The sequence below is a fragment of the Oncorhynchus tshawytscha genome, linkage group LG07, assembly GCF_018296145.1.
Source record: "Oncorhynchus tshawytscha isolate Ot180627B linkage group LG07, Otsh_v2.0, whole genome shotgun sequence".
Lineage (NCBI taxonomy): Eukaryota > Metazoa > Chordata > Actinopteri > Salmoniformes > Salmonidae > Oncorhynchus > Oncorhynchus tshawytscha.
Window position 1 is genome coordinate 2473808 of NC_056435.1, and position 13274 is coordinate 2487081.

The window sequence follows — 13274 nt, forward strand, 5'->3', positions numbered from 1 at the left end:
TAGTCAATGAACAGCATTCTCACATAGGTGTTCCATTTGTCCAGGTGAGAAAGGGCAGTGTGGAGTGCAATAGAGATTGCATCATCTGTGCATCTGTTAGGGCTGTATGCAAATTGGAGTGGGTCTAGGGTTTCTGGGATAATGGTGTTTATGTGAGACATGACCAGCCTTTCAAAGCACTTCATGGCTACAGACGTGAGTGCTACTGGTCGGTAGTTGTTTAGGCAGGTTACCTTAGTGTTCTTTGGCACAGGGACTATGGTGGTCTGCTTAAAACATGTTGGTATTACAGACTCAGACAGGGAGAGGTTGAAGATGTCAGTGAAAACACTTGCCAGTTTGTCATTGACCGAGTCACTGGTGCTACCTGCTTTAATTTTTGCTTGTAAGCAGGAATCAGGAGGATAGAATTATGGTCAGATTTGCCAAGTGGAGGGTGAGGGAGAGTATGCGTCTCTGTTTGTGGAGTAAAGGTGGTCTAGAGTTTTTTTCCGTCTGGTTGCGCATTTAACATGCTGATAGACATTTGGTAAAACAGATGTAAGTTTCCCTGCATTAAAGTCCCCGGCCACTAGGAACGCCGCCTCTGGATGAGCATTTTCCTGTTTCCTTATGGTGGAATACAGCTGCTCATTGAGTGTAGTTTTAGTGCCAGCATCGGACTGTGGTGGTATGTAGACAGCTATGAAAAATACAGATGAAAACTCTCTAGGAAGATTGTGTGGTCTACAGCTTATCATGAGATATTCTACCTCAGGTGAGCAAAACCTTGAGACGTCCTTATATCGTGCACCAGCTGTTGTTTACATATACAGTGGGGCAAAAAAAGTATTTAGTCAGCCACCAATTGTGCAAGTTCTCCCACTTAAAAATATGAGAGAGGCCTGTAATTTTCATCAAAGGTACACTTCAACTATGACAGACAAAATGAGGGAAAAAAATCCAGAAAATCACATTGTAGGATTTTTAATGAATTTATTTGCAAATTATGGTGGAAAATAAGTGATTGGTCAATAACAAAAGTTTATCTCGGTACTTTGTTATATACTCTTTGTTGGCAATGACAGAGGTCAAACATTTTCTGTAAGTCTTCACAAGGTTTTCACACACTGTTGCTGGTATTTTGGCTCATTCCTCCATGCAGATCTCCTCTAGAGCAGTGATGTTTTGGGGCTGTTGCTGGGCAACGTGGACTTTCAACTCCCTCCAAAGATTTTCTATGGGGTTGAGATCTGGAGACTAGCTAGGCCACTCCAGGACCTTGAAATGGTTCTTACGAAGCCACTCCTTTGTTGCCCGGGCGGTGTGTTTGGGATCATTGTCATGCTGAAAGACCCAGCCACGTTTCATCTTCAATGCCCTTGCTGATGGAAGGAGGTTTTCCCTCAAAATCTCACGATACATGGCCCCATTCATTCTTTCCTTTACACGGATCAGCCGTCCAGGTCCATTTGCAGAAAAACAGCCCCAAAGCATGATGTTTCCGCCCCCATGCTTCATAGTAGGTATGGTGTTCTTTGGATGCAACTCAGCATTCTTTGTCCTCCAAAAACAACGAGTTGAGTTTTTACCAAAAAGTTATATTTTGGTTTCATCTGACCATATGACATTCTCCCAATCTTCTTCTGGATCATCCAAATGCTCTCTAGAAAACTTCAGATGGGCCTGGACATGTACTGGCTTAAGCAGGGGGACATGTCTGGCACTGCAGGATTTGAGTCCCTGGCGGCGTAGTGTGTTACTGATGGTAGGCTTTGTTACTTTGGTCCCAGATCTCTGCAGGTTATTCACTAGGTCCCCCCGTGTGGTTCTGGGATTTTTGCTCACCGTTCTTGTGATCATTTTGACCCCACGGGGTGAGATCTTGCGTGGAGCCCCAGATCAGTGGTCTTGTATCTCTTCCATTTCCTAATAATTGCTCCCACAGTTGATTTCTTCAAACCAAGCTGCTTACCTATTGCAGATTCAGTCTTCCCAGCCTGGTGCAGTAATAAATAAAGCCTCTCTTGAAAAAGCCAAACCTTGACCCAGAAAATATAAAAAACTATCGGCCTATATCGAATCTTCCATTCCTCTCAATTTTTTGGGAAAAGGCTGTTGCGCAGCAACTCACTGCCTTCCTGAAGACAAACAATGTATATGAAATGCTTCAGTCTGGTTTTAGACCCCATCATAGCACTGAGACTGCACTTGTGAAGGTGGTAAATGACTGGCATGGCATCAGACCATGGCATGAATGGCATCAGACCGAGGCTCTGCATCTGTCCCCGTGCTCCTAGACCTTAGTGCTGCTTTTGATACCATCGATCACCACATTCTTTGGAGAGATTGGAAACCCAAATTGGTCTACACGGACAAGTTTTGGCCTGGTTTAGATCTTTGTCTCTCTGAATGGTTTGCCCTCTCACAAATCAACTGTAAATTTCAGTGTTCCTCAAGGTTCCGTTTTAGGACCACTATTGTTTTCACTATATATTTTACCTCTTGGGGATGTCATTCGAAAACATAATGTTAACTTTCACTGCTATGCGGATGACACACAGCTGTACATTTCAATGAAACATGGTGAAGCCCCAAAATTTCCCTCACTAGAAGCATGTGTTTCAGACATAAGGAAGTGGATGGCTGCAAACGTTCTACTTTTAAACTCGGACAAAACAGAGATGCTTGTTCTAGGTCCCAAGAAACAAAGATCTTCTGTTGAATCTGACAATTAATCTTAATGGTTGTACACTCATCTCAAATAAAACTGTGAAGGACCTCGGCGTTACTCTGGACCCTGATCTCTCTTTTGAAGAACATACAGTGCCTTGCGAAAGTATTCGGCTCCCTTGAACTTTGCGACCTTTTGCCACATTTCAGGCTTCAAACATAAAGATATAAAACTGTATTTTTTTGTGAAGAATCAACAACAAGTGGGACACAATCATGAAGTGGAACGACATTTATTGGATATTTCAAACTTTTTTAACAAATCAAAAACTGAAAAATTGGGCGTGCAAAATTATTCAGCCCCCTTAAGTTAATACTTTGTAGCGCCACCTTTTGCTGCGATTACAGCTGTAAGTCGCTTGGGGTATGTCTCTATCAGTTTTGCACATCGAGAGACTGAAATTTTTTCCCATTCCTCCTTGCAAAACAGCTCGAGCTCAGTGAGGTTGGATGGAGAGCATTTGTGAACAGCAGTTTTCAGTTCTTTCCACAGATTCTCGATTTGATTCAGGTCTGGACTTTGACTTGGCCATTCTAACACCTGGATATGTTTATTTTTGAACCATTCCATTGTAGATTTTGCTTTATGTTTTGGATCATTGTCTTGTTGGAAGACAAATCTCCATCCCAGTCTCAGGTCTTTTGCAGACTCCATCAGGTTTTCTTCCAGAATGGTCCTGTCCATCTTCCCATCAATTTTAACCATCTTCCCTGTCCCTGCTGAAGAAAAGCAGGCCCAAACCATGATGCTGCCACCACCATGTTTGACAGTGGGGATGGTGTGTTCAGGGTGATGAGCTGTGTTGCTTTACGCCAAACATAACATTTTGCATTGTTGTCAAAAAGTTCAATTTTGGTTTCATCTGACCAGAGCACCTTCTTCCACATGTTTGGTGTGTCTCCCAGGTGTCTTGTTGCAAACTTTAAACAACACTTTTTATGGATATCTTTAAGAAATGGCTTTCTTCTTGCCACTCTTCCATAAAGGCCAGATTTGTGCAATACATGACTGATTGTTGTCCTATGGACAGAGTCTACCACCTCAGCTGTAGATCTCTGCAGTTCATACAGAGTGATCATGGGCCTCTTGGCTGCATCTCTGATCAGTCTTCTCCTTGTATGAGCTGAAAGTTTAGAGGGATGGCCAGGTCTTGGTAGATTTGCAGTGGTCTGATACTCCTTCCATTTCAATATTATCGCTTGCACAGTGCTCCTTGGGATGTTTAAAGCTTGGGAAATCTTTTTGTATCCAAATCCGGCTTTAAACTTCTTCACAACAGTATCTCGGACCTGCCTGGTGTGTTCCTTGTTCTTCATAATGCTCTAATGCTCTTTTAACGGACCTCTGAGACTATCACAGTGCAAGTGCATTTATACGGAGACTTGATTACACACAGGTGGATTGTATTTATCATCATTAGTCATTTAGGCCAACATTGGATCATTCAGAGATCCTCACTGAACTTCTGGAGAGAGTTTGCTGCACTGAAAGTAAAGGGGCTGAATAATTTTGCACGCCCAATTTTTCAGTTTTTGATTTGTTAAAAAAGTTTGAAATATCCAATAAATGTCATTCCACTTCATGATTGTGTCCCACTTGTTGTTGATTCTTCACAAAAAAATACAGTTTTATATCTTTATGTTTGAAGCCTGAAATGTGGCAAAAGGTCGCAAAGTTCAAGGGGGCCGAATACTTTCGCAAGGCACTGTATCAAGACTGTTTCAAGGACAGCTTTTTTCCATCTACGTAACATTGCAAAAATCAGAAACTTTCGGTCCAAAAATGATGCAGAAAAATTAATCCATGCTTTTCTCACTTCTAGGTTAGACTACTGCAATGCTCTACTTTCCGGCTACCCGGATAAAGCACTAAATAAACTTCAGTTAGTGCTAAATACAGCTGCTAGAATCCTGACAAGAACCAAAACATTTGATCATATTACTCCAGTGCTAGCCTCCCTACACTGGCTTCCTGTCAAGGCGAGGGCTGATTTCAAGGTTTTACTGATAACCTACAAAGCATTACATGGGCTTGCTCCTACCTATCTCTCTGATTTGGTCCTGCCGTACATACCTACATGTACGCTACGGGCACAAGACGCAGGTCTCCTAATTGTCCCTAGAATTTCTAAGCAAAAGAGCTGGAGGCAGGGCTTTCTCCTATAGAGCTCCATTTTTATGGAATGGTCTGCCTACCCATGTGAGAGACGCAAACTTGGTCTCAACCTTTAAGTCTTTACTGAAGACTCATCTCTTCAGTGGGTCACGGAAAGGCTCTGGAGCAACGAACCACCCTTGCTGTCTCTGCCTGACCGATTCCCCTCTTTCCACTGGGATTCTCTGCCTCTAACCCTATTACAGGGTCTGAGTAACTGACTTACTAGGGCTCTTTCATACCGTCCCTATGAGGGGTGCGTCACTTGAGTGGGTTGAGTCACTGATGTGATCTTCCTGTCTGGGTTGGCGCCCCCCCTTGGGTTGTTCCGTGGTGGAGATCTTTGTGGGCTATACTCGGCCTTGTCTCAGGATGGTAAGTTGGTGGTTGAAGATATCCCTCTAGTGGTGTCGGGGCTGTGCTTTGGCAAAGTGGGTGGGGTTACATCCTTCCTGTTTGGCCCTGTCCGGGGGTGTCATCGGATGTCATACTTCTCCTGTCCTATCCGGTGTCCTGTGTGAATTTAAGTATGCTTTCTCTAATTCTCTCTTTCTCTCTCTCGGAGGACCTGAGCCCTAGGACCGTGCTGCAGATGTCCCCCTTAACTGCGCACAGTGCCTGCTCCACTTAGCCTGCATATTGGGGGTCTGTTCTGCATCATGTTGGCTCCCCACGCTGCACAGAAGTTAACACACTTGAATAGCTACCACCACTAAATGTTGTGGAAGGACCTGAAACCAGCAGCGCATGCGCCAAAACCCTCAAGTATCCAAGTTGTTTTATTTGTTCACTCAGGTTTCCTTTATCTAATATTATGTTTTGGTTGAAGATCAAAAAATATTCTGTGTCCAAAACATGTTGCTAAAATAGAAAAAATCAGAAAGGGGGCAAAAACTTTTTCACAGCACTATATACACAAACACACACATATAACAAGGTACTGATGACAGATCGTTTATGTCTTGTAAACAGTGGCGATCTTGGTGGGGCAAAAAGTAAATAAAATGGTAGCTGCATGCCAGCAAAGCCACAACTCAACACTAACAATTACATTAATTGCACTATAACAGTGGCAAACGGCGCCCAACAGCAGACCCTTCTTTTCAGCATCATGGAGGGAATCCTTACCACCGCTACTACTGGCTATCAGCGGAGCTTTATCTGGCAACGAAACAATTCATTCAGACTCATTTACTGACTTTTAAATAACATAGCTGATCTGTCTGACTTGCTTAAACAAATGTGGTTTCTACTGACAATTTAGGTGTACAAACTATGGCATAAGGGAACAATGAGTGTATAAAAGGCAATCCGTAATTTTGATTATGACATTAATGAGCGAGCTAAAATGAGCGTAGTCACAATAACTATTTGTTCAGCACTGTCACGTCTACTCCTGCTCCTCCCCTCCGGTGTTTGACTTCGCCAGAATACTAACCATCGGTCCTGGGATTCATCATTATGCACACCTGGCATCCATCATTAAGCGCACCTGCAGATCATTATAATTCACACCTGGACGCCATTATCTTTCTTATTACCTCCCCTTTATCTGTCCCTCCCTTATGTTCATTCCTGTCGGTATTGTTCCTGTGTTCATGCATTGTCGCCACTGTTTCGCTGTCTCGTTTCATATTTGTTATTTTATTAAACGTTTCACCTGCTTCTCGAGTCACAGCGTCATCATTACAAGGACTTTTGAAATGAACAACGACAGAATTAAGAACATGGTCCGTTCTTAAAATATTCTCCCTGTACACCAAGTCAGAACTGTATGATAAATAAAGGGGCCATATAAGCAGACAATGAAAGTTATTTGAATACTAAATGATGACATTTCTCTAAAACAGGCTATAGGCTACATGTGCACCACCAAGTCAGAACATTAGGCTGTTATGAAGGGGAATGGGACCAAATTATTAAGGTGAGGCACTTGGGTTACTAACAGGTTACTATACAACAGTTTGCAAACTGATATGTGACACATATTAACACCAAAATAACATGCAAAACTTTTTATAGCTAAACAGATGGGGCTCTGCTGTTACACTCCACAGAATAAACTCCACTGTCTGTTTTCATCAATCCACTGATTCTCAGCTCTCCAGTAGTCTGGTTCAGGGTTGTACGCTCTTTGAAGACAGCATAGATGTCCAGACCACCAAAATCCTTGTCCCAGTCTGCCACCTTGTTCTTCCCATGCTTCCATATGATGCTTGCGATAGGGTCAGTCACTGTGGACTTGTCCTACATCAACACGAGCTCACGCCCCACCTTAAGATTAAGCTGATCTGGAAAAACAGACAATCCAAACATATAAAAGAGTATTGATGTATTCAAATTAGAAGCCAGGGTAACACTTTATTTTAAAGGGTATAAATGTTACTCCATTGGTATTAAAAATAACATGAACTTTCTGAGCTGCCCACTTTGCCCACTCACTGCCGCTGGAGTTAACTGAGGGTATCATCATGATTGAGACACTACAATTATTGAGATACTACAAAATTACCCAGCCCTCACAGTGCATCCAAAATCAACACTTTTAATGCTTCCCCCAGAGAAGGTAGAGAAAGCAAGAAGCCCCACTATCCAATTTTTTCTGATCAGGGCGGGGTCTCTCTGGTCTACTTATTGCCCAGACCCCATGGAGGGGGTTCCCCAGGGTTAGACATCACACTGTATAATTGTTTCTGGGTGGGGTGGGTGAGGCAAGCAGGAGGGGGAAGTAAGTAGATCAGAGCTAGCTGTTCCCTCTCGCGTGAGCATGCCAGATATTATGGATGAACCATGAGCTCACACAGGAAAAGCATGCTCACACCACACGGTAAAAGTATACTAACACGAGAGAGGAAAATACCCACTTAAGACCGGAACCGTCACCATTTTTTTCAATGGTAAAAGGCCTCAGTAAAATGTGTTATTTATCCACCATCTTTGCTTCCACTTCTAACCAACAACTATAACTATGTATTCTGAACCAAAATATAAACGCAATATGTAATGTGTTGGTTCCATGAGCTGAAATAAAAGATCCCAGAAATTTGCCATATGCACAAAAAGCTTATTTCTCTCAAATGTTGTGGACAAATTTGTTTACATCCTTGTTAGTGAGCATTTCTCCTTTGTCAAGATAATCCATCCACCTGACAGGTGTGGTACAGTGGGGAGAACAAGTATTTGATACACTGCCGATTTTGCAGGTTTTCCTGCTTACAAAGCATGTAGAGGTCTGTCATTTTTATCATAGGTACACTTCAACTGTGAGAGACGGAATCTAAAACAAAAATCCAGAAAATCACATTGTATGATTTTTAAGTAATTCATTTGCATTTTATTGCATGACATAAGTATTTGATCACCTACCAACCAGGAAGAATTCCGGCTCTCACAGACCTGTTCGTTTTTCTTTAAGAATCCCTCCTGTTCTCCACTGATTACCTGTATTAACTGCACCTGTTTGAACTCGTTACCTGTATAAAAGACACCTGTCCACACACTCAATCAAACAGACTCCAACCTCTCCACAATGGCCAAGACCAGAGAGCTGTGTAAGGACATCAGGGATAAATTGTAGACCTGCACAAGGCTGGGATGGGCTACAGGACAATAGGCAAGCAGCTTGGCGAGAATGCCACAACTGTTGGTGCAATTATTAGAAAATGGAAGAAGTTCAAGATGACGGTCAATCACCCTCGGTCTGGGGCTCCATGCAAGATCTCACCTCGTGGGGCATCAATGATCAGCCCAGAACTACACGGCAGGACCTGATCAATGACCTGAAGAGAGCTGGGACCACAATCTCAAAGAAAACCATTAGTAACACACTACGCTGTCATGGATTAAAATCCTGCAGCGCACGCAAGGTCCCCCTGCTCAAGCCAGCGCATGTCCAGGCCCGTCTGAAGTTTGCCAATGACCATCTGGATGATCCAGAGGAGGAATGGGAGAAGGTCATGTGGTCTGATGAGACAAAAATAGAGCTTTTTGGTCTAAACTCCACTCGCCGTGTTTGGAGGAAGAAGAAGGATGAGTACAACCCCAAGAACACCATCCCAACTGTGAAGCATGGAGGTGGAAACATCATTCTTTGGGGATGCTTTTCTGCAAAGGGGACAGGACGACTGCACCGTATTGAGGGGAGGATGGATGGGGCCATATATCGCGAGATCTTGGCCAACAACCTCATTCCCTCAGTAAGAGCATTGAAGATGGGTCGTGGCTGGGTCGTGGCAGTGTATAAAATACTTGTTCTCCCCACTGTATATCAACAAGCTGATTAAACAGTATGATCATTACACAGATGAATCTTGGACAATAAAAGGCCACTCTAGAATGTGCTGTTTTGTCACACAACACAATGCCACAGATGTTTCAACTGTACCAGGCAGATGACAGACAGCGAGCGCGTATGGCGTCATTTGGGCAAGCTGTGCTGACATCAACCTTGTGAACAGTGTGCCCCATGGTGGCGGTGGAGTTATGGTATGGGCAGACGAAAGCTAAAGACAATGAACACAATTGCATTTTATCTATGGCCATTTGAATGCATAGTTACCGTGACAAGATCCTGAGGCACATTGTCGTACCATTCATCCACCGCCATCACCTAATGTTTCAGTCTGACAATACACAGCCCCATGTCGCAAGGATCTGTACACAATTGCAGGAAGCAGAAAATGTTCCAGTTCTTCCATGGCCTGCATATTCACCAGCCATGTCACCCATTGAGCATGTTTGGGATGCTCTGGATCGATGTGTTCCAGTTCCAGTTCACGCCAATATGCAGCAACTTCGCACAGCCATTGAAAAGGAGTGGGACAACATTCCACAGTCTGATCAACTCTATGCAAAGGAGATGTGTTGCGCTGCATGAAGCAAATGGAGGTCACACCAGATACTGACTGGTTTTCTGATCCACGCCCCTCCATTTTTTTAAGGTATCTGTGTTTTTATTAGCAGTGTCGTAAGATTATGCTGTATTGACTTGTGATATCCTCGTTTGTAATCAGCACACATAACAGACCAGTAACGTGTAATAAACACAAGTGCATCTTTAAAAGAAGAGTTTTGTGCCACCCAGACAACAACCTGTGCAACAGAATAACCTACATGACCTATGATGATACTGCGCAGAGTATCGCTTCTGTCAAAGTGACACTATGAAGTGTGAGCCTTTTCTTAGAAGTCATTTTGCTAGTTTGTTTGTAGCTACCGACTGTTTGTAGTATGTTGACTCACTGTGGCGGTCTTACGCCTGCCTACCTAGCAGACATGACGTAAAAGTGAAAGTAAAACTTTTCTGTAATTTTTTGGTTTTATTTTAGATTCCTCAAAGTAGCCATCCTTTGCCTTATTGACAGCTTTGCAATCTCTCAAACAGCTTCACGAGGTAGTCACCTGGAATGCTTTTCCAACAGCCTTGAAGGAGTTCCCACATATGCTGATTACTTGCTTTTTCAACCCTCAATTGGGTTGAGGTCGAGTGATTGTGGAGGCCAGGTCATCTGATGCAGCACTCCATCACTCTCCTTCTTGGTCAAAGACCCCTTACACAGCCTGGAGGTGTATTGAGTCATTGTCCTGTTGAAAAACAAATGATAGTCCCACTAAGCGCAAACCAGATGGGATGGCGTGTCGCTGCAGAATGTTGTGGTAGCCATGCTGGTTAAGTGTGCCTTGAATTCTAAATAAATCACTTACAATGTCACCGGCAAAAGCGCCCTCACACCATCACACCTCGTCCTCCATGCTTCACGGTGGGAACCACACAAGCAGAGATATCCATTCACCTACTCTGCCTCTCACAAAGACACGGCAGTTGAAACCAAAAATCTCAAATTTGGAAACATCAGATAAAAATACATTTCCACCAGTCTAATGTCCATTGATCATCTTTCTTTGCCCAAGCAAGTCTTCTTCCTATTGGTGTCCTTTAGCAGTGTTTTCTTTGCAGCAATTCGTCCATGAAGGACTGATTCACGTAGTCTCCTCTGAAAAGCTGATGTTGAGATGTGTGTTACTTGAACAATCTGAGGTGCAGTTAATTGATGATTTCTGAGGCTGGTAACTTAAATTAACTTATCCTCTGCAGCAGAGAGAACTCTGGGTCTTCCTTTCCTGTGGTGGTCCTCATGAGAGCCAGTTTTATCATAGCGCTTGCTGGTTTTTGCGGCTGCACTTGAAGAAACTTTCAAAGTTCTTGAATTTTTCTGGATTGACTGACCTTCATGTCTTAAAGTAATGATGGGCTGTCATTTGTCTTTGCTTATTTGAGCTGTTCTTGCCATAATATGGACTTGGTCTTTTACCAAATAGGACATCTTCTGTATACCACCCCTACCTTGTCCCAACACAACTGATTGGGTCAAAGGCATTAAGAAGGCAAGAAAGTCCACAAATTAACTTTTAACAAGGCACACCTATTAATTGAAATGCATTCCAGGTGACTACATCATGAAGCTGGTTGAGAGAATGCTAAGAATATGCAAAGCTGCAATGGTGTGAAGTACTTAAGTGGTACTTTAACATATTTTTACTTAAGTTGTTTTTTGGGGGTATCTGTACTTTACTATTTATATTTTGAACAACTTCTTCACTATATTCCTAAAGAAAATAATATACTTTTTACACCATACATTTTCCCTGACACCCAAAAGTATGTGTCACATTTTGAAGGCTTAGCAGGACAAGAAAATTGTCTAATTCACACACTTATCAAGACAACATCCCTGGTTATTTTGCCAAGAACTTTGAAAGTTTCTTCAAGTGCAGTTGCAAAAACCATCAAGAGCTATGATGAAACTGGCTCTCATGAGGACTACCACAGGAAAGGAAGACCCAGAGTTACCCCTGCTGCAAAGGAGAAGTTCATTAGAGTTACCAGCCTCATTAATGTCTTCACTAGGATTCTACAATGTAGAAAATTATCAAAATAAAGAAAAACCCCTTGAATGAATAGGTTTCCAAACTTTTGAGATATATATATATATATATATATATATATATATATATATATATGTATATATATATATATATATATATATGTGTGTGTGTGTGTGTGTGTGTGTGTGTGTGTGTGTGTGTGTGTGTGTGTGTGTGTGTGTGTGTGTGTGTGTGTGTGTGTGTGTGTGTTAATAATATAAACAAAATACTCCTATATGAACAGAGAAAAATACTATGACAAAGATTCTCAGCAGCACCCCTTGTTATTTTCATATTTAAATATATTTGGCCTGAGGGTTTTTTGCAAAATATATAAAGGCTTTTATCCAAACTTCTTACATACAACACACAAACAACACACAAACCACATACACTATGATTCATGTACAACAAGGGAAAATGATCATGTCAATATAAGCATGCAAACAAGCAAATTCAGTTAAAATACATGATCAGTTAAATATATATTCAGTTAAAATACAGTAGGCCTACGGTACGTTCAGGGCATGGAAATTCCTCTGCTTGTTTACCTAATATCTTGACATGTGCACAACACTTGCGAGCAATAATTGTGTTCTTAAATAGAAGAGAGGACAGGTGGAAGATCAGAAATATGCAGAGTAGAAGAGGGCAGCTTTGGACTTTACTTACTAAACAAAATTCAAATAAACTAACGCGTGTAACGTTGCCACATTAAATGTGATACGAAACAGAATTAATGGTCATGCATGTATTCCTTACCATGATGTAAGTGCCACAAAGTGGATAATCTGTTGATTGGCCAGAAATGATACCTGTCAATTTAAGTATGTGGTCATGTGTGTGTGTGTGGCTAGGCTATGGTGTGAGGAACAAAGAGAAAATGCTTTTTTGAAAACTTTGCAAGTAAAATAGCGCCGTAATGGTGTAGTTTAAACCTGTTCCACTGGATTATTTGCCATAAAAAGGGAAATGACTGGATTTAAGGACTTCCATTCAACACCACGGAATGATGAGAGTATCTGATTGAATGTGAATTGTTGATCGACTCTCCTGCTCTTACTATTGGAATATAATTGATATTTTTTGTGGATTTACCTTTTTTGGGAAAGAACTGAATTGAATCTTGGGAATCCTGGATTTAAAGGACATTTTTTGTTGAACTGAATCTCTTTTTGACTTTGACCTTTGGACTACTGACAGTATTGACTATTCATTTGATTGCTGGATATATCTGACACAAGAAAGCCTTATTGCTGGATATATCTGACACAAGAAAGCCTTATTGCTGGATATATCTGACACAAGAAAGCCTTATTGCTGGATATATCTGACACAAGAAAGCCTTATTGCTGGATATATCTGACACAAGAAAGCCTTATTGCTGGATATATCTGATACAAGAAAGCCTTATTGCTGGATATATCTGATACAAGAAAGCCTTATTGCTGGATATATCTGACACAAGAAAGCCTTATTGCTG

The 13274-nt window shown here is 41.9% G+C and overlaps 1 long non-coding RNA gene across 1 annotated transcript; it reads right to left on the reverse strand.

The window, feature by feature from the left end:
• Positions 1-5805: 5805 nt before the first annotated feature.
• On the reverse strand, positions 5806-10327 carry LOC121846749. Its single transcript, XR_006083675.1, has 2 exons — positions 10268-10327; positions 5806-7158 (listed from the first exon to the last, which is right to left on the reverse strand). It is a non-coding gene; the product is annotated as an uncharacterized LOC121846749 (long non-coding RNA).
• Positions 10328-13274: the final 2947 nt, after the last annotated feature.